The following is a 22560-nucleotide window of genomic DNA, read 5'->3' on the forward strand; positions in this document are numbered from 1 at the left end:
TCATTTTCTCTTTTGATTTTGGCAGAATTTTATTTAATCCAAATTAAAATTTTGCATACGTTTAATTTAGCATGAAGTGTCCACAGACATTTTATGGGACAATATCCCAATTTGGATTGATTGATCTCATGTGCATGATTTATACTAATCTTTGTATGTCAACCTACTCTGTATGTCAACCTGCATTGGAAAATATATCCTCAAGATTTAAATGAGCTTTTATTATTCTTTAATATTCTTAAACTCAAATAATGATTTTTTCTAGTAAGTAAAAAAGTATATATAATGAGAAGCTTATACTAGCCTTGATGCTAGTAAAACTATTGTTCTTAATATTCTTAATGTTTTGGTTCTTTCATGGTTTATTGAACATACTTCAGTAAATGAATGATAAGTAGGGTGGCTATTTTGGCTTGGTTGATTAATTAGGATGCAAGTTGATTAGAAAAGCTTATAGGTGGATAGCACCTACGCAAAAAACACCTAGTTCTCTCAAATAGCACTCAAAGCTACATATTTCATTAACTTCAAAACTTACTTATTACAATAGAAGGTTAAAGGCCTATTTATATAGGCCGTATCAGAGTGTAGCCAAAAAATCAACCTGATCTTATCTTATCTACTATTGAACTAGACTAAATAACCACTTAACATCCTAACTAATATATTACAAAAAGTTCTCAATGTTTACTGCTCTCTAGCAACCTTTAGCGTACTGTTTCTTGCATATTATTATTATGTAGTATTTTTATAGTTATTTCGTATGCACTATCCTAATATAATGCTCTTTCATGTGCAGGTAGTGCTAGGCATGCTAAAGTGTCGACGTCGATCTTGTTTGTTACTCCAGGGTGGGCTAGAACCATGAATCACCCGTTACCTAACTGAGGCGGGTTTGGAAGGATTATTTCAGGTTCTAGAATTGGAAGTTGATCACAGCATTGGTCAAGCGTTGGCGTCCGAAAACGTACACGTTCCACTTACCTCATGGAGAAATGGGTATCACCTTACAAGATATTGAGGTGATGCTGGGGGCTCCGTTGATGGGTTGCCCATGGTTGGGAAGACAAAGTTGAATTGGAAGGCGTTGTGCACTGAGTTATTGGGTCATCAGCCTCCAAACCCGATACCACATCCCAATGAAAAAAAGTCTATCCTTGCTAGGGTGAGGATATGAGTTAGCTGGCTTGAGGCACAGTTTAGAGGTCCCTTAGCTGTGAATGCTACTAACGCTGTAGTGCAGCAACATGCCCGCTATCACATACTAGTTTGGTTAGGGTCCATACTGTTTATGGACAAGTCGGTAGACCGAGTGTCGGTGATGCTTCTAGAGTTATTGAACCCAATCAGTGATGCAAAGAAGTATAGTTGGGGTAGTGCAGCATTAGCCTGACTGTACAAGCACCTATGTAAGGCATCAGACAAGAAGGCAATGCAGATTTGAGGAGCAGTGATGTTGGTGTAGCTATGGGCATATTCAAGGTTCTCATTGATATGACCTATTACGAGGCCGCCACAAGAGCTGGTGCAGGTAGGTCCCCTCGCTAATAGGTACGTTATTTTTTTCCATAGTTCAATTTAAGCACGTATTAGTGAAAAGCATAATTCAGTTTCCTCATTAGGGAAATTTCCCTTCAATTTTTTTTCTTGTTTGCATTCTCCATTAGCCAAATGTAGAGAAAAACTTGGAAAAACAGTTTTGCTTCATTCTGCAACAACACTGCAAACATAGATGCTTGTTGTAGCAAATATACATTGTTGCTACACTCATTATTCACCCTACAATTGCAAATACACAACTCTTTAGTGAAAAATTCACTTCATGAATAACCTTCAAAGGTTTGGCTAATGTATACAATCAAATGGAAGAACAAATGGGTTAGAAATTACGATCAATGGAGTTAAGAAATAAACTAAAAATATTAATGTAATGTCTTAAAGTTAAGGATTATTATCCATTTTCATTTGGCAGTCCATAGGAAGGTTTATTTTTACTTTCTTGCTTACAATAAGTGAGGGTGGGAGATTCAAACTATGTTCTTCTATAGAGATAACTAGGTAATACCACTAAACTATAAGACTCTTGAAGGTTTACATAATTAGCTTTCCCACAATATCGAACTCATATGCTTCACTGGGTTTCCAAAGAGAGTCATAATTTTTTTCACAGTTGTTGAAGTGACATGTTATCATTGATATACTGTCAGTGGTAGATTTATGTGAAAGACTAATTAGCATGAGATACTTACAAATTGAGGAAGCCAATCAATTTCATGATTCTACATACACACCACATCCAAGGGATAAGCAGCACTTCTCTTAACAAACCTACTTCATGTATCCCATCTTACATTATCATGTAATGAGTAGGTTTCTGAATAAGAGAGGTCTCCTCGGTACAACACTGCTTTTGGTTTACGGGGGTCATTTTGACAATGAGTGAGTGTTGTATTTGAGTTATAAGTTTGACTAATATCCCCTGCAAAAATTGTTCATTACATGTATAAATGATCAATTATTAGTTAGCCCAAAAGTGCAAAACTTTTTTTCTAGTTAATTAAAAAAATTACTTGGTGAATAATCTTCATGTGAATAATTATGCAAACTTTTGCACTGTACATCATAAGCCCGTTGTTGTTGCACCAAGTCTAGTCATATCAAACATATTTGACAAACCACATGCGCCAACAGACGCCACTGTTTAGCCAAGTCATGTTCACAATTATGTATGTACTATTCAACAGCTCGGCACTGTTTCACCCAGTCCAGTTAGATAAAACACATTCACGTGAATAATTACCCATGCAAAACTCTTATATATAGGAGGGAGAAAGTTTCGATGAGAGGGAATACTATGCCTAATTGAGGCGGGAGTGGGACTTCGTCATTAATGGGTCCAGTGCTCTACACAATGATCTAGTGCTACTCAGAGTGCCTCTAGTGGACCGTATCTCGCTAACAATGCTAAGGCGAAACATGGACCAATGTAGGCGTGCAGTGGCAAAAATTCGAAAGGAGAACAATCTGATGTTATTCCGTAGGTGCAGATATCACATGCTACAACTTGCAGAAGAGTTGGCTGCCATAACCAACTAGTAACTCACACCAGCGGAAAGTAATAATGTTCTCAACTATGAGGACTACCTGTTAGAATGAATACCTATGTAAGGCATCGCCTAGCTAGGTTCTATGTGGTATGTGTATTATGTCTAGGATTAAGTTAATAATGTTAGTACCGTTAGTATTCGATATGCAGTGCATGCATATTGATGGCATCGTATGTAAGAATATTTAAGTTTGTTGTGTTATGCATATAATAAATTGGTTCGATATGCAATTCATGCATATTGAAAAACATCATGTGTGAAAATATTTAAGTTTTCTGTGTTATACATATAAAAAATTGTCTACCTCTTCACCCTAAGTAGTCATTCAAGATTGCAAATTACGTGCATGCTTGTATTGACAATAATAAGGTTTACATTGTCCCCTAAAAGTAAAAATTGTTCTCTACATAGTACAAACACAACAACAGTGAGACACATACATCTAAAACATCGTTAAGGAAAGTAGTTATACAACAAAGTCCAATTAGACCACTACACAATTACTCTTCATCTGACATCTCCATGTCTGACTGATAAATGTCTGTTGCAAGAAGTGATTGTATGTATCGTGCTTGCTCGTACAACTTACACTCCACTAATTCTCGAATCTTGACTTGGGTCCGATATTGATTAAAACGTATCTTCATTTGATTATTTTCTTCTCCTATGCGATTCAATGCTTTAAGAAGATTGTCTATTGTGTCTCTTGGCATCTGCGATTCGAGTCGTCGAGGTACTGGCAACTTATAATCGACCAACTCATCATAAAGCATTTCCTGTTCATGGAGTAACCAAGCCCACTCCTGCCTCATGGTATTATGAACTAGTGCATTATTTCATAGATTCAGATTCATTCAATAGCTAAACTCATCTTCCAATACCCAGCAATGACCCATCGTGATGAACACATCACAAGGCCTATAGATTAAAGAGTTGCCAGAACCAGACATTGATGTTGAATACAATAACATCAAAATGATCGAGTTAACAGTGTGTATCAACTATTGGTAAATAATGTATAGCTACATAAGATGGTACGTGACAAAGATATTCATAAATTTATATACTATTACATGCTAGAAATTAATTGCTAACACTCACATTTGACCATACCGTAAATATATGAATAATCGTACCTTGGTGCATAATGCATAGCACTGTGTCAATTAAATATGATGCTCTGTTCAAGTATACTGCAACTACTGCACACATATTGAAATATCACTATAACATTGGGAACATGGATAATCCTGTTCGTATATTGTTTCTCCAGCTTGTATTGACATGACAAGCCCTGATAACTCATATATATTATAATGCTTGGACCATGAAATGAGGTTATAAATGCACCACAATAATGATTTATTTTTACCCCACTGACTTCTTAGATTAACTAAGTTATGAGTTGCAACACCTCAACATCAAATCGTACAGTGCGAAACAAGTTTGGATCTACTTCAACAAATGCATCATCACAAGTTCCAACAGAGCAACAACTACAGACATACATAGACCACTATGGAGGGAAATGGGTTGGAAAGAAAAGAGATTTCATTAATGTTCCAATCTACATGTACAAGAGTCTTGATAGCGTCGGACACATCATGGTTGGCAAACCTACAAAACTGAGAATAGATACCACCACAGCAGAACCACCATGGTCAACCCTATACGAGAAGAGGAGTGAGTTGGAGGTGTATTGTCGATGGCACGGATTACGAGTTCCTACGGAACGTTCAGCCGAGTTACCTAGAGATGAACCTGCTAACATACTTGCTCGTCTTGAATAGGAGAACAATCAAATGCAAAGGTGTCTAGACCATTTTCATGCAATCCAAAAAACTAGGAAACATCTATAGGGGAAGATGCAAGAGCAAACAATCAAGTCTATTAATGAAATTACTTCATTAGATGATGAAAAAGATATTTCAAACTTCTCAAATTCAAGCAATGATGATTTCCAAAAATTTCTACTTACAAAGATTAGATATTGTTGTTAATTTCTACACATTGTGTGTAATACAAAGTGTTGTTGTTAATGTCTGACAATGATGTACGTTTAACTTTTGCAAAATAAGAACTTCTGCTTTCTACCTACATACACTTTCAGTTGCATAATGCAAATTTCTGTTTTTTAAATTTTCATTTTTCAACATGAAGTATGAAATGCATTAAGATTTATTGTTCATTACTTCCAGCAAATCTAAAGATTTTAATTTTTTGTAATTAAAATTTACAACACCAAAGAACCAATATAACCCCAATGTATTCACACAACACTCATCACCCAAATAAGATTTATTGTACATTACTTCTAGAAAATTTAAAGATTTTCATTTTTTGTAATTAAAATTTACAACACCAAAGAACCAATATAACCCCAATGTACTCACATAACACTCATTCAACAAAATACCAAAGCACAAGCAATACAACCTATCAAACGAAAATTCTTCTCTAATATGAAAATACATTATGGATGATAAACATTTGCAATATCTAAAACTACTCCTCACTTACACCATAAAATTCTCTATGTGCATCAAATTCTTATATGAGTTTTTTACCTGAGATGATAGAGAGATAACACCAAATCCAGGGATGTCTAGCTGTGGATATGTAAGGAGAAGTTGTGAGGAAAATGAGAGAAATCTGTGAATGGAGTTGTGTATAGTAGCATTACTCGATTATTTTGAGGTCGAGTAAGCTTTAGTGTACTCAATATTCCTTTAATCGGGTTACATACACGACAAAAAAAATTCCCATGCAACTTGGTGATGTAAATTTCCCTCAAGAACTCAATTTTATTAGGATTGAGTTATGGCTTAATTAAAAATTTGGGAAAAGCCATGGTAGTAATCCAGCGTGTCCCAAACGTGAAACAAATTCGACCATAGTAAAATCGAGTTACATAGAACCTGATTTTAGTATAGTTAAGTATCGTGAATAAGCCGACTGTTATAAAATCGAGTACTAAAACAAGGACACAAACCTAAATAGTTTGAAAATAAGGACATATTGCTGTTATTTTCACAAAATAAGGGCAAAAGCCCGATATCCCCAACACAGATTCAAATATGAATACGTAGCTTCTTAAATTGACAAACTAGTCCATACACTCACCTATGTTGACTATGACAAATTAGATGACCATCACACTGAGTTTATGACCAAGACACTATTTTTGGAACTACCTTAGTTCAGTTAAAGCCAAACAGACTGACGTACCTAGAAATATCCACAACCCTTGACTGCCAAAAAATTCAATGAACCAAGACAATAGTAACCATTGCATGGCGATGTTGACTAAAGTAAGAATTTTGCTATAAGATTGATGAATTATACATATAATTTTGTCGTAGGCTATTTTAGGCCAAAGTGGTCAAATATCATCTTTACCCAAAATATTTAGTAATTTATTATTGTTTGTGAAATATTTAGCAATATATTACTGTTTTGAAACTCGAGTTTGTGAAACTCGAGTTTGACATGTAACTCAAGTTCTATGTAGAACTAAAATGGTAGTAAATTACCGAATATTTTGCAAACAGTGTTAGATTTCTAAATATTTTGAATAGAGATGATATTTTGCCATTTTGGCCAACAAGGAAGTGAAGGAGCATTAGACAGAACTCTAGTTTTACAAACTCACGTTCCATGTGGCATTTTTAATTTGAAAAAGCAAAATCAACTTCTGCCACCGGGTCATATTTTTGGAACTCGATTTTCATAAACTCGAGTTACAAGTCAAACTCAAGTTTCACAAACTTGAGTTTCAAAACAGTGATATATTACTAAATATTTCACAAATAGTGGTAGATTACTAAATATTTTAGGCAAAGATGATATCCGGCTATTTTGGAGTACTAAACCCAAAAAGAAGCTAGACTAAATTTTTCTAATGAGCTAGTGACCACATGTGAGGCCCATCCTTTTTTTCAGAGTTGGAGCACTACTTCGAAAGTACCTAATTGTTTTCCATTAGTGAAGGGACCTAGCCCTAGCATAGTACAATTTCTTTTCCTGAATCAATCACAGCCACTTATTAGTCAATCACACACAATAATTTCCTACAACTTTATTGTAAAGTTGAATCCACAAGAATACTTTATATAAAATGACAAAAACTGTTAAAGCATCCCCAGCCGGCCTTGCATATGCCAAATGTAAGATACATTTGGCATATAGGCCCAAAAAATCCCAACAACGGGAAGGCCAAATGGGAAAAGGCCAAATTTTTTTTGACATATAGCTACAGTACCATCTCAAATGTAAGATGGTACTGTAGTTGAATGGGATAAAAAAAAAAAAAATTTTAATACTCTCAAACCGTTTTAACCTATCAATTTCTCTCTCCTCTCTCATTTTTTCTCTTTCTTTTCTCTCTCTTCCTTCTCTCTTTCTCATCCCCTCTCTCTCTCTCTCGCCATTGTCAAGCTTCTCTCTTTCTCACTGAATCACCAAGCCCACTTTTCTCTCCAAATCACCAAGCAAGATCGGAGCTCACACGTTGAGTCTGTGCAGATCATCGGTGCCGTGGGTGGTTTTTAAAGTGGATTTTGCCGTGGGTGGTTTTTAAAGTGGGTTTTGCCGTGGGTTTTGCAAATCACTGATGTGGTGGTTTTGCTGTGGGTTTCTGGGTTCGGCTTTGTGTGTTTGTGTGTGTGTGTGTTTTTTTGTTGGTGGTTCTTGTAGTGGCTGTTTCTTATGGTTGTTGGTTGTGATTTTTTGCAGTTTCTTTGTGTTTTTTTTTTTTTTTTTTCTCTTGGTGGTTTTTGTGGTGGCTGTTTTGCGGTGGTTGTTGTGGTGGTGGGTTTGGTGGTTTTTTTAATGGGTTTTGGTGGTTGGCATGGCGGTGGCATGGTGGTTGCTAGCTAGTGGCGTGGTGGGTTTGCTGGGATGTGAGTGACAGTGGTTTTACGGTGGTGGTGATGTTTTAGACCCAGAGAGACTTGCTGGTTGTTTGTTTTTTTTTTTTTTTTTTTTTTTTTTTTTTTTTTTTTTTTTTTGTTCTTGTGCCAGAGGTTGAGGGAGAGAGACAAAAAGGAGAAGAGAAAGAAATAAATAGTAAAAAAATAATAAAAAATAATATTTAAATAAACTGGGAAAAAAAATAGAATTTTGGGATGCTGGGTGTATTGTAAAATGATATGGTATAATTGATAAAGTAACTTTTTGGGATGGTAAAATAAGATGAGATATGGCATCCGGATGGAGATGCTCTTAAGTTAAAATCTAATTTGAAAAATCAACAAAGGCAGCTATTCAGTCAAGGAGAAAACAAGGGCATTTATTAAATAATAGGGACTATTAATTCGAGTTAAATCAACACGCAAAGAACGGTAGGGGTGTCAATTCGGGTTAGCGTGTCAGGTTTGTGTAGTGTCAAGGTAAGGGTATTCGACTAAATGGCTCAACCCTAACCCGACCTATTTAATAATCGTGTCATGATCCTTCAACCCTAACTCAACCTGTTAATAAGGCGGGTTGACCTGACCCAACCCATTTGGCACGCTTAATAAACGAGTTGTGTTGGGTTGACACGAATGTAACACAATCCATTTTAATCTGCATAATATTAAATATAACATCCATCCAGAAATAATTTTTTTTACATCCTAAAAGGAGTGCATACACTTCAAGTCTTCAACCCGTATTCAAAATAATATAATTCAACAAAAATATAACATTCATCTAGAAATAAGTTCTTTACACTCCAAAAAAATGAATACACTTCAACCCAAATTCAAAATAATATAGTTCAACAAAAATAAAATAATATAGTTCAACAAAAACAAGTGGGCCATATCATGCAATCAAGAAAAACACAAGGCACATGGGTTCAAAGTTTATTGTACAAAAGCATTATGCAGGAAAAAAATAAACACATGAGAGAGAGAGAGAGAGAGAGAGAGAGAGAGATAACCGGTTTGAGAGTTGACACTTTGAGTTTGAGAATTGGGCATGAGAAGAGTAGTACAGCTGAATTTTTTTTTTTTTTAAAAAAAAAAAAAGATATTTATAAGAAGGTTTAGAGATTTAGGGTTTGTAGGGTTTAGAGATCTAGGGTTTGTAAAGTTTCAATTTTCAATTATATCCCTTGTAAATTTTTGTAATTACTCACTTTTCTTTTTAAATTTAAAATATATGTTGGATATAAAAGGTATTTGATAAATCTAAAATAAGATGAATATTTATTTATTATACAAGTTAAACGGGTTGTGTTAAGTGGGTCATTTCGGGTTGACACAAATAAATTGGCGTGTCAAACGTGTCTATTATAGGTTACGCAGGTTGACCTGCTTATGACACATTTCTTATCGTGTTGCTTTCGGGTTGACCTGTTTATGACCCAAACCCATTAAGGCCCAACCCTAACCCGAAAAAACCCGTGTCGTGTTCGTGGGTTAGGTCGAACATTGACACCCCTAAAGAACGGTAGCAAATTCTAAAAATTAATCCCATAAAAAAAAAAATTAAAAAAAAAAAAAAAAAAAAAAGGTTCTTAAAACATGCATATACGACAAGGCTTAATTCTATCCAAAATTCCTCACACGTATACCCAAATTTTCTTCATCAAACCATGCATGCAGCAAACACGCATGCAATATCCCTCTCCATCTCGAGTTTACTGTTCTAATAACAGATGATTCTTAAAATTTTGACTCTAATTCTCATATAATCACCATATCAATGTACTAAATTTGCATTTAATTTTATGCAGCATTACAACCAAAGAGTTAAAACCTCCTTTACAAATTTAAAACTTCAATTTGATTATATTATTGAATTTTTTAAAATTTTATTTACATATAATTCTTTATCAAGGCTATCTTCATTTTGCGACAAGTGTCTACACTAATTAATTATTAAGATAGTTTACAATAAATTAAACTCTTTTTCCAATAGTTTACTCTACATAAAAATCAATCACCTAAATTCCAAGAAATTTAAAACTCTACTTCGGATAAACTCTACTACCAAAAGTTTCAAGTCTCATCAAATCATATAAACTGAGATAAAATCCAATTAGATCTTAAATTGAAGTTTAATTTTACGCCATATGTCCCATTCAATTTTCTTAATATTTTGTGCTAACTTAGTTATTAAGTGAGAAAACCTTAGAATCAATAATAAATCTTTAAAAAAATCACAACCTTTTGTCGATGCCCCCAAAAAAAATGTGGAAGAACTGAAATGGGCCTTGTTTTCCCTTAATTAAAAAAATAACTTAGAATCCCACACAGATGTTGTAAAAAGTAATCAGTCTCTAGACTTAATGATTAATGGATCATATTATAAATTTGACTACATAAAATTTATAAAACGGTGTGTCACTATCAAATAAATTTATAAAGACAAAAACAAAACAAACAATTTAAGTATTACGTTACGTGTATGAAAAATGCTACGCGGCATTAGGTTGTTTAAATCCTCATCACCTTCACTACAATTTTTTAGCAAAATTGTTAATAGAGCATTTTCCTTTCCCTGTCGTCATAGGCTATTAAATTAAACCTGTCAGGTCCATGTATTCTTGTTGATTGAACCCGTTTCACTCTGGCAGTCATGGATTTTGTTCTGCCTCACCTTCTTTTCTTACTAATTCTGTTACCAATTTTCTCTATTGCTCAAAATGGTAATGTTACCATTGGAAGCTCTCTCACAGCCACTGATAACAGCACTCCATGGTTATCACTTTCAGGTGATTTTGCCTTTGGATGACACCCACTCAACCAGACAAATCTCTTCATGCTTTCCATTCGATGGTACAGATCACTTTCAGGTGATCTGTGCCATCGAATCCTGGTAAACAACTAGTCTTTAACCAGTCAGGCTATATATACATTCTGAGAGATAACAACCAAACACTTCCTCTACAGGAAAAGCTAGATTCATCCGCTGATTTCTATTTTAGAGCCACTCTCAACTTTGATGGAGTTTTCACGCTATATTCTTACCCGAAGAATTCCAATGCCAATGGAAGCTGGACTCCGATTTGGACTGTGCCGGATAATATTTGTGTGGACAATTCTGCATTACTAAACAGTGGCACTTGTGGTTTTAATAGTATATGCACCCTTGGATCTGATAAGAGGCCGATCTATACATGCCCCAAGGGATACTCCTTACTCGATCTAAATGACCCGTATGGCAGCTGCAAACCAGACTTCATTCAAGGCTGTGAAGAAGCCAAGCTAAGTCCTAGAAATGATCTTTATTATTTTGAAGTGATAACAAATATACAATGGATAAACTCAGAAAACTACGCACTCTTTAAGCCTTACACTGAAGATCAATGCAGCAAATCTTGCATGGAAGATTGTGTGTTGTTGCTGAAGGGAACTAACCCAAATTCCCAACCTGTGAGAAACAAAAAAATAGAGAAAACACACTTCAAAAAAAAATAAATAAATAATCATACGCACAAGACAATATTTACGTGGTTCGGCAATTTGCCTATATCCACAGAGTTACAGGGATTTCATTATTATCAGAGAAAAGTACAAAGTGCGGCTACAGTTTTTCTCTCACTCAAAAACACGGCAACAACACCCATAGACTAAGCCTCAATAAATCTCCTATTAAAAACCACGCAATATTATTCGGGTCAGGTCGGGTTGTCGAACCGGATCAAACAAAATTAGACTCCACAAAGCCCAACAGTTACTGTTTTTATCTAGGTTGCACGGACACGCCATTTTTGGCGTCGTGTCGGTGTCGGACACTGGAACGAGTACGACTCGCCGGATTTCGGTGTCCGGCGAGTGTCCTCTTTTTTTTTTTTTTTTTTTCGTTTCTCCGACACGCGCCGACGCGGCACCGACGCGTCCAACACGCCAGCAGTGAAGAAAACAAAAAAAAGAAAATCACAGATTTTGAGTCTAAGAAGTCATTTTGAGAAACCCACCTCTCAAGTTCTCAACCCACCCTCCCTCTGACCTCTGCCGCTGCCCACTGTCCCTCGCCGGAGCTAGATCGGGCCGATCGGCGAGCTCCATTGACGTCAAGTGACGCCGTGCCCTGTCCCTTCCAACGATCTCTCTCTCTCTCGACGTGGACAACAGGTCCGACGACTCCGACCTCCTCTCTCTGTTTTTTTTTTTGCCGCTGCCCTCTGTCCCTCGCCGGAACTAGATCGGGCCGATCGGCGAGCTCCATAGACGTCGAGTGACGCCATGCCCTGTCCCTTCCAGCGATCTCTCTCTCTCTCGGCGTGGACAACAGGTCCGACGACATCGACCTCCTCTCTCTGTTTTTTTTTTCTTTTTTGTTGGTTCTCTCTTTCAGATATCTATTTTGGTGTACACAGTACTGTACTCACTTAGTTATAACTTATAACGCGTTTTTTTTTTTTTTAATTAATCCCACCCTCACAGTTATCACAGTTAATGTATTTTTTTACTCATTCTTTTGTTTTGTCTTATAAATTATAATATTTATTATAAATTTAGTAATTTTTGTTTTAATGTGTCCTGCTATAGTTTTATTTATTTATTAAAGTTAAATATTGTGTATTATTGTACTACTTTGGGTGTTAGTTTACTTATTTGTAATTCTTACATAATTTAAATTTTAGACATAAACATATTTTATGTCTAAAAATATTTAAAAATATGCCTAAATATACAATATAATTAATTATTTAACCGCCGTGTCCCCGCCGTGTCGTGTCCTTATTTTTCAAAAATTGCCGTATCCCCGTATCCGTGTCCGTGTCCGTGTCCGTGTCCGTGCAACATAGGTTTTTATAGAGGATGGTAGCTGTTACAAAAAGAAGCTACTGCTCTCTCTAATGGGAGAGTGGACAAAAGCATTATGGGCACAAAGGCTTATATGAAAATCAGAAAAAATAACTCAATCACACTTCCAGATCATTGTTTGCCAGTTCTGGAAACAAAGAAGAAGAATCAGGACAATTTGATCCTCATGTGGTCAGTGCTTCTCGCTAGCTCTGTGTTTGTTGACATTATATTAATTGTTGCAATTTGTGTGGGTGTTTTCTCTATTTACCGTAAAAAGTTCAAAACTCCTATGAGAAATTTTGGTGCTGTGGAGATGAATTTGAGATGTTTTACTTACCAAGAACTTGTAGAAGCTACAAATGGTTTCAAGGAAGAATTGGGTAAGGGAGCTTTTGGTGTTGTTTACAGAAGAGCTATAGAAATGGGCTCTAGTGTCCAAGTGGCAGTCAAGAAATTAAATAGTTCATTTCAAGATTATGAGAGAGAGTTCAAGATTGAAGTGAATGTGATCGGTCAAACACATCACAAGAATCTTGTTCGTCTACTTGGATTCTGTGATGAGGGACTACTCTAATTACTGGTATATGAGTTCTTGAGCAACGGCACTTTGGCAAGCTTTTTTTTTGGAGAATTGAAATCTAGTTGGAATCAAAGAATCCAAATTGATGTTGGGGTTGCGAGAGAACTCTGGTACTTACATGAAGAGCACAGCAACCAAATTATCCATTGTGATATAAAGTCTCAAAACATACTTCTTGACAACTATTACAATGTGTGAATTTCTGACTTTGGTTTGGCGAAACTTTTGAGATTGAACCAAAGCAAAACTCATACTAACATCAGAGGAACAAAAGGGTATGTTGCACCTGAATGGTTTGGGAACATACCGATCACACCCAAAGTCGATGTTTATAGCTATGGTGTTGTGCTACTAGAGATAATTTGTTGCCGTAGAAGTGTATATATGGAGTAAATGAGGAAAAAAAGAAGCAATTTTGACTGATTGGGCTCATGGCTGCTATAGGGAAGGAGCACTAGATGCTCTAGTTGAATATAATGTGGAGGAATTGGATGACAAAGAGAAGCTGGAGAGGTATGTGATGGTTGCCATTTGGTGTATTCAAGAAGATCCATCTCTTAGACCTACCATGAGGAGGGTTACGCAGATGCTTGAGGGTGTTGTTGAAGTGCTTGTTCCACCTGGCCCGATTCTGTTTTGGTAGGACAGGTTAATCCAACATTAAAGATTTACAATAACTATGTGTGTCTTAGTCTTTGCTCTCTATTTGCAATGGTTAATGTACTCGAGGGTGGATGAGGGCCTTAAGATAGATGTCGAGGTAGAAGTTTTGTTTATAAAATATAAATAAAATTCCTATGGAATTTTTTTTTGGGAACTATAAAGTAGAGGTTTGCTAAACTGTGTGGTCTGTTTGTTTTGGGTGAAATTTGGTAAATAGTATATTTTTTGGAAACAATTCGATGAATAGCATGCGGCTGAAAGTATTTAGTAAGTTGGATTGTTTTTTGAAACTCGAGTTTGTCAAACTCGAGTTCCAATCCAAAATTGAGTTTCTCAAACTCGATTTACACCTGACCTGAGGTTTTTTTTTTTTTTAAGTGGAACTCGAGTTTAGTAAACTCGTGCTTTTAAAAAAAAAAAAAAATAGATGGAACTCAAGGGTAGCAAACACGAGTTCCGTTATTTTTTTTTTAAATGGAACTTGAGTTCCACTTTTTCTTTTTCTTTTTTAAATTCACATCAGGTTTAAATCGAGTTTGAGAAACTTGATTTTGGGTTGGAACTCGAGTTTTACAAACTCGAGTTTCAAAAAACAGTCCAACTTACTAAATACTTTCAGTTGCATGCTATTTATCTAATATTTTTCTGAAAAAATGCTGTTGAGCAAATTTTGCCATTTGTTTTGTGTTTCTGGGTTCGTTGTTTCTTGTCCAGTGACGTTGTGATTTTCCTTTTCATTGTGTTCTTTCTGTTTCTTTTATGTGTTTGTGCGTACAAGAAATTATTCGCTGATCAACAAACAATATAAGAAAAAGATTGAAAAAAAAAATTGCAATGAAACTAAGACAGCTAAGATGGTTTGTGTTCAATAGCCTATGGGTTAGTGACCTAAAGAAAATGTTAGATTTTGATAATTAGGTTCAATCTATTGCATCTGAAAAAATTTTGTGGTCAATAATTCTATGTTAGAGGGCTAAGCTAGCAACAAAGCACGGGACTGAAAGACTTGAGGATGCAAGTGTGTGCCTAAGCTCAGTAAAGGTTACTGCCACTTCCAATTGAAGGTGACATTTTGCAAAAGACTCTAAGGGTGTGTTTGGATAGAACTTATTTTGCTGAAACTAAAAACTGAAAACACTGTAACAAAATAATTTTTAAATGTGTGAATAGTACCGTGGGACCCATTTTTAATGAAAAAGTTGATAAAAAGTGTAATTTGTGGGTCCGTAAACAGTGCATATGTGCACTGTTCACTGCAGTATGTGCACTGTTCAATGAACAGTAATCACATTACTCCAAAACAAAACGCGTGAAAAAAAAAAAAAAAAAAAAAAAAAAAAAAAAAACAGAATCGCAGCTTCAGCAAACGCAACGCCGGAACCAGACACACACTAAAATACATAACGGGTGCATTAAGGTCTTGGAATCGACTCCCATCATACCTGGGAGTAGCAGTGGTCTTGGGTAGGCAGCGGGTTGCCAAAATGCACCTTGGGACCAGCAATATGCCAATATGTCTTGAACTCTTAGGCCACTAGTCCAACATTGAATCCTAAAGAATCTAGCATGAAAGGAACGGAACGGAACGCTCAATAGATAAAATAAAAAATCACAGGACAGGTCCTATAATGCCTAGATGTACAAGAGGAATGCATGATAATCAAAGTCAAAACTTGATTCCTAGACAATGTTCATCCCAATTCAAATTAGAAGTATGAGATAATAACAATGAAAAACACTTAAAACTGGCCTATTAGGAATTTGTCATTTTAACAAATACTTTTTTGTTAGTGGGCTGACGATAGGAACCAAAAAGAAAATAATTTTCAGTTTTCAAGAAATAAAGTAGGCGTAAAATTAATTTAAAGGCCAAAATAAAAATTAACAAAAAATGTAAGAAATAAAAATGTATTTTTCCCCAATATTGAATGAAATATCAGCCATAACTTTTAGTCATGACGTGAAACACGGGCCAAGGGAAAACCGATAAAGACATAACAAAAAATGAGTCATACTGAAGTGAAAAGACCTCCGGTGTCAAGTATGGAAACTTAGCCCACACCTCCAATCTAGCTGGTTTTGTCAAGCCCTACACCACTGATTGATATTCATGATGTTCTGTGCAGACTGCAGACTTTGACCATATTGAATGAAATATAAGCCATAACTTTTAGTCATGGCGTTAAACATGAGCCAAGAGAGGACGGATATGGAGGTAATGAGTCAAAACCCAATAAATATTGGCGTGTAAAAAGCCTCCGGTGTCAACTCAAAATACTTTATTGCTGATATATTGTATTTTAAGTGTGATACATTTGCAAGATACATACAAGATTCTAATTTCTAAAAGACATACAAGGTAGACTTCTGATGTCATGGGATTACATATGCTAATGAGAGATTAATGAGGTTGCTGAAATGAGCTGTATTTCCTTTGACATAGATGGTCTCTGACTTGTCTATTTGGTTAGACGTGGACTTTGTGATCTGTAATTAATCCCAAGATTGCACCGCCTTAAATACCAGAAATATTGCCGTTAGATGATATATTAGCACTTTTACTGACGTGGGGATTTTCTTTATCAGAACTTTCCTTCACAGTTGACACAATACAAACACTTGTCATCTAATACACCAGAACTAAGCCATGTCCAAAAAATAATTCCAATGACATGGGAGGAAAGAGGAAACATTTTAATTCCTTTTGGGCTTTGTTTGAGAGTTCATAAGGGAGCGAGTGAAATGGAATGAAATGAAATGATCATAAGAAAATGTAAAAAAATAGGATGAAATTGAATGTCTTTAAGCAAGGGAAAAGAATAGAATGAAATGGAATGGAACTAAGTCATTTTGATTGGATGTTTTAAAATAAAGGAAGGTAAATGAATGAAATGTAAGTAATTTTGTTTGGGAGTAACATAGAGGGAATTGAATAGAATTATTTTATAACAAAATTACTAATAGACCTCTATTTTAAAATAAAATGTTGAATATATATGGCTATTTTAGGAGTTTTAGTAAAAAATTCATTAAATATAATTCTATTCCCCTCTATTCCTCCCAATTTTGGGAGGAATGAAAATTTAATGAATCTGTCTCATTTAATGAGTTAGCATTAGAGTTCAAATCCTAGTAACAACATATTTTAGTATTTTTTTTTTTCTTAAAAAACTATCTTTTTAATTTCAACTAACCAAACATGTTTTTGATTAAAAAAATACAAGAATATTTTTTTTTCTTTATATTCTCGTAAACAAGTTTTTGAAAATAGAAAACAAAAACTGTTACTAAACATAACATAAAGTTTTAAGGAAATAGAGAGGAAAGAGTGTTTCCTCCTACTCATTCCATTCCTGCTCACTTAAACTCCAAAAAAAGAGAATGGACTTTTCATTCCATCCCTTAAAACTTCCAAACAAGAGAAGAGAAGAATATTCTAAAATTATTCTTTTCATTCTTTTTTATTCTATTCTATTTCTCCTCCCAAACGAGGGCTAGGACCATAAATTTTTTCATGGTCCTAGCATTTTTTCAATTAATCCCAAGATTGCAATGCGTTTGTATTGCAATTAATGCCTTAAATACCAGAAATATTGTCATTAGATGATATATAAACTTTATGACACATCATTTAATTTATATTGGACTAAAAATAAACCAATTAAAATTAATAGATCATAATCACGTATGGTTGGGACCTAATTTATAAGTTCACCCTACAGTTAAAATTGGTTTCTTTGATATATTTTAATCCAATGGTCCAATCAATGCTCATGAACTATTTTTTGATCGTTATGACCTTAAGACTCATTTCGTGTAATGTATTTAGAGGTCAAACAACTGAAATTACAGTCTTGCCTTAGAGATATGAGATGGTGATGATATGCAATACAATGCAAGTTGCAAATGGGGGTGTTTACATATCTTAAAACTTAAACATAGTATTTATGTTGAAGCCACATCAACATAACATTTCGGTCTACTTAGTTTATTTCAGTCCAATTAGGTCAACTTTCGACATTTGGTCCACTTGGCCCACTTCAGTAATGCTTTGGGAGAAGATGTTTGTGTAGAAAGATGAGCTCCTTCATTAACAATTATGTCACATTCTTAGTGTAATATTGGTAGATTATTGATAAAATTACATTTTTCTTATGTTATTAAAGTCTTGTGTTTTTTTTTTTTCCTAATATAAGTAATAGATTTACTTATATCTACTTTTTCTTTAGGCAATTCAAGACATATAGAGGATGAACCATTTGTATGGAGTACTAGAAACAAATTCCAATCACACGTTATATTATTTACAAAATATCTTGCTTATATAATATTTAATGTAAAATGTATTATGTTTCTTTGAAAAAAAAAAACTTACAAAATTTAAAATACTTTCAAATAACAAATGTAGATAGTTTAATTTAAAAAAAAAAATCTTATATATATATATATATATATATATATTGTATCAACTATACATTGTTAGAAAATAATCACATCATTTTAAGAATGGTTTGACACTAACACTTATAAGTTTCATATACTCTTTTTGTTATTCACTCCAAAAAAAAAAAAAAAAAAAAAAAAACACACACACACACACACAAACTGGAGTCATTTGGCTAAATATTGCAGAAAATCGAGTTTATTTGTGATATGGGTACTGTTTAAAGTTATTTAGAAAATTGAGGAGAGAAGTAAATTTCGGCAACCCCGTTGCCGAAATTCTTACAAAAAAAGGATGAGAGAGGAGAGAGAAATAATGTGGTAGTAGAGTGAGAAAAGAATTGAATTTCGGTAATGAGGTTACCAAAATTCCTTCTGTTCGAATTCGAAGTGCCCAAAGAAGAAGTGCTCAAAAGGAAAAAAACCAATTGTGACAACTAAGTTGCCGAAATTGTAAGGGAGAAGAATAGGAATTGTGGCAACCAAGTTGCCGAAAATAAAAGGAAATTAAAAAAAAAAAAATTTTGTGGCAACCAAGTTGCCGAAAATGAGAGGGAAAAAAAAATTGTGGCAACACAATCAAATAATAATAAATAAATACAAAATAACAAGAAGTTGCCGCTAAAAAAAAAAAAAAAAATTGTTAGCATTCAATTTTCCTATACAAGAGCAGCAATATTGGAATTTACATATATTATTATTATGATTCTAAAAAAAAAATTATTATAGTAAATTTTGTTGAACTTGCCAGCTTTTTTAGAAATGCGGTGCAGGGGTCCACCAAAGTGAGAGTGTTGAAGAGTAAAGTACCACTCTTTTTGTTTTTTTTTTTGTTTTTTGATTTTTTTTCCCCCTCTTATTTTCGGCAACTTGGTTGCTACAACCCTTTTTTTATCCCTTTTTTTTTTCTCTCTCTCCCCTTGAATTTCGGCAACTTGGTTGCCACAATCCTTTTTTTTTCTCTCCTCACTCCCCTTGAATTTTGGCAACTTGGTTGCCACAATTGGTTTTTTCCTGAGCAGTTCTCCTTTGGGCACTTCTTGGACATCGATCTAGGTAGTAGAAATCGAGTAGAAGGAATTTCAGTAACCTCATTACCAAAATTCAATTCTTTTCTCACTCCACTGTCATATCATTTCTCTCTCCTCTCTCATCCTTTTTTGTTAGAATTTCGGCAACAGGGTTACCGAAATTTGCTTATCTCCTCAATTTTCCAAATAACTTTGAACAGTACTCATATCACAAATAAACTCAATTTTCTGCAATATTCAGTCAAAAGACTCAACAAACGGTAAACTGTCATATGACCTAATTATAAAAGTATTTGATATTATTACAAAACTAAAGAAGTTCTTATCTTTCTATTTAATATCTATTTAGATTCACGTCTGTGTTTTACTTCCCCGCGTTTTCTCTTTATTTTATTTATTTATTTTAGTATCCAATTGAATTAAATATTAAATATCATTGGAAAATTTTGCCAATAAGTTAAATATGTTGTCTTTTCACGTCAAAGTGATATTGATGCTACAAGTGACCTACACCTTTGTTAATGGCAAGAAAAGTCTATGAAGCAAAGGCTACAAAATACGGCAATGGGAAGTAATTGATGAGTAGGTGGGCGTTGGGGAGGGATTTTTATTTTTTATTTTTTGACTGAAGGGGAGGGATTGAATAAGCCGTGACTATGGATTTATGAGGGAATGTGGGCTTTAGGAAGGATTAATGATGGTGTAAAGATCTTGCCTTTGTGAAAGAGGGAGAGAGATGAGCTCAAAGGCGCTGCATGGGGTTTGCAGAAAAGTGTTCGGCGTGACTTGTGAAGAGGGTAGAGAGAGAAAAGAGGGGCCTGCATGCGTTGGAGAGAGGGATCCGTTGAGATGTTGTCTAATCCAAGTGGCCTAATGTTTTTTAAAATATTTACAATAGTGGTTTGAAATTTGAAAATCGGTACGAGAAATTTTTTAAATTTAGTGTTTAAATACCTAAAAAAAAATGTAACTCAAACATTTAAAAAAAAATACTCGTACTAAACATTTTTTTTTTTAACAATAATTTTTAATATTTAAATATTAAAAATGGTTGCCAAATAGATTTTTATGTTTTCGTTCCGTACTTTGTCTTGAACGTACCAGAGTTGCTTCTGTTACAAACCTGTATATATACTGCAACAGCTACAAAATACGGGTAAGACACTAAGAGGTTGTTTGGATTGAGTTTTTTGATAACTCAATTTTCTGTTTCCATAACTCATAACTCAAAAATGGTGGGACTCATAGTAAAAAGTTTGTTTGGCAAACAATAACTCTGTTTCCATCACTCAATTCTCTGATTTTTGAGTTATGAGTTATGGAAACTGAAAACAACTTTTAGCTGTTTTCAGTTTCCATAACTCATAACTCAATGACAATATTGTAATTAAACACACATAAGGTACCCACAGCCGCAACTTTTGACCACCTTTTGACTTTTTTTTTTTTTTGGGTTAGCCGTTCAGTGTTTATATATATATATATATATATATATATATTAGCTTCGGTGAGTTGGGTACTAAAAAAAAAAAAAAAAAAAACTGTACTGACTGACAGGTGTGGGACCCATGAATAGTGTGAAAAAATTGAGTGATGAAAATAAAAGTGATGTTGCCAAATGAGTGTGAAAAAATGAGTGATGAGTGACGAGTGATGAGTTATGAATTATGAGTGATGAGTGATGAGTGATAGAAATTGAGTGATGAAAAAAGCTTACCCAAACAGGCTCTAAGTTTTAGCTTTGGTGCGTTCACAGGTGGAGTTAGAAATTTTGTTTTGAAGGATCGAGTTGTGATGTTAATATATTAGTTAAGACAAACCTCTACACACAGATAAATTAATTTACTAAAAGAATTTATTATCTTCTAAATTTTAATAAGTATATAAAAGTCATGTATTTCTTCTATTAAATATGTACAAAAATTTATCATTTTTTACTTAGTTTAATTTGTTAAACCTCTTAAATTATATGATTTTAATATAATTTCTCTTTCTTTTAAGAACACCATTAAAATGACTCAAAATTTAGGAGGGTCAACTTCAATTTTTACATACCATATTTTTTTTAATGTAAGTAATATAAATACTATAAAATAATCTATATATATATAAAACCGAAGCTTTTTAAGTTTTCACAATTTTCCACGTCAGCATTATTTAAAAAAAAAAAACAAAAATTCTGATTATTTTTTTCCTAAAGCCCGATAATACAAAAAACTAAAAACCTAAATTCTAATAAAAACCACGGCAAAACCAAAACCAAAAAAAAAAAAAAAGTTCTGATTATTTTTTTCCTAAAGCCCAATAATACAAAAAACTAAAAACCTAAATTCTAATCAAAACCACGGCAAAAGCAAAACCATGGGCAACATATACGACCATTCCTCTCTCTCCTCAGAAACCCTCTCTCTCCAAAAATCAAAACCTTCTCCTTCCCCCAAAAATCCAAAATCAAAATCCAAAACTTAGGATGAGAAAGAAGGAAAAGCCGATCGGAAACCAAGGAAAGGAAACTGGTACAATGATGAAGAAGCCAGAATTCTTGACGGCTTGCAAGGCTAACCAGCGGTTGCACTTCAAATCCAAGGTTTTCTTTCTTCAATTATATTGAATTGGGAAATTCTATCTCTTTATATTATAGATTTATGTTGCCGTTGACGAATTGTTTTATTAAATTTGCTATATATGATGAAAAAGCTTGCCCCTTTTTGTCACCGTTGTTTTCTGAAGATGTTTAATTGAATGGTACAGTGAATTTTCCTCACAACCCAAGTAGAAAAGGATTACATATAGTATGGATTTGGTGTCATCGAATAGTTGTTTTAATTTCCCAATCATTAACATCATAGGGATAGCTCCCCCAAATAGAAACTATTTGTCTTTTGATGTCGCAAGAGTTGTGTTCTTTTATGACTGATCTTTATAATATTTGACTGTAGCATCAGTGTTTGGCACTAATTTTCCAAGTTACCATCCTTCCTAGAATCTTC

At 34.3% G+C, this 22560-nt stretch overlaps 1 pseudogene; it reads left to right on the forward strand.

Annotated features, from left to right (window-relative positions):
* Window positions 1-1467: 1467 nt before the first annotated feature.
* LOC115950250 lies at window positions 1468-14076 on the forward strand (annotated as a pseudogene).
* The last annotated feature ends 8484 nt before the right edge of the window (window positions 14077-22560 follow it).

This window comes from Quercus lobata, chromosome 1 (genome assembly GCF_001633185.2).
Source record: "Quercus lobata isolate SW786 chromosome 1, ValleyOak3.0 Primary Assembly, whole genome shotgun sequence".
NCBI lineage: Eukaryota > Viridiplantae > Streptophyta > Magnoliopsida > Fagales > Fagaceae > Quercus > Quercus lobata.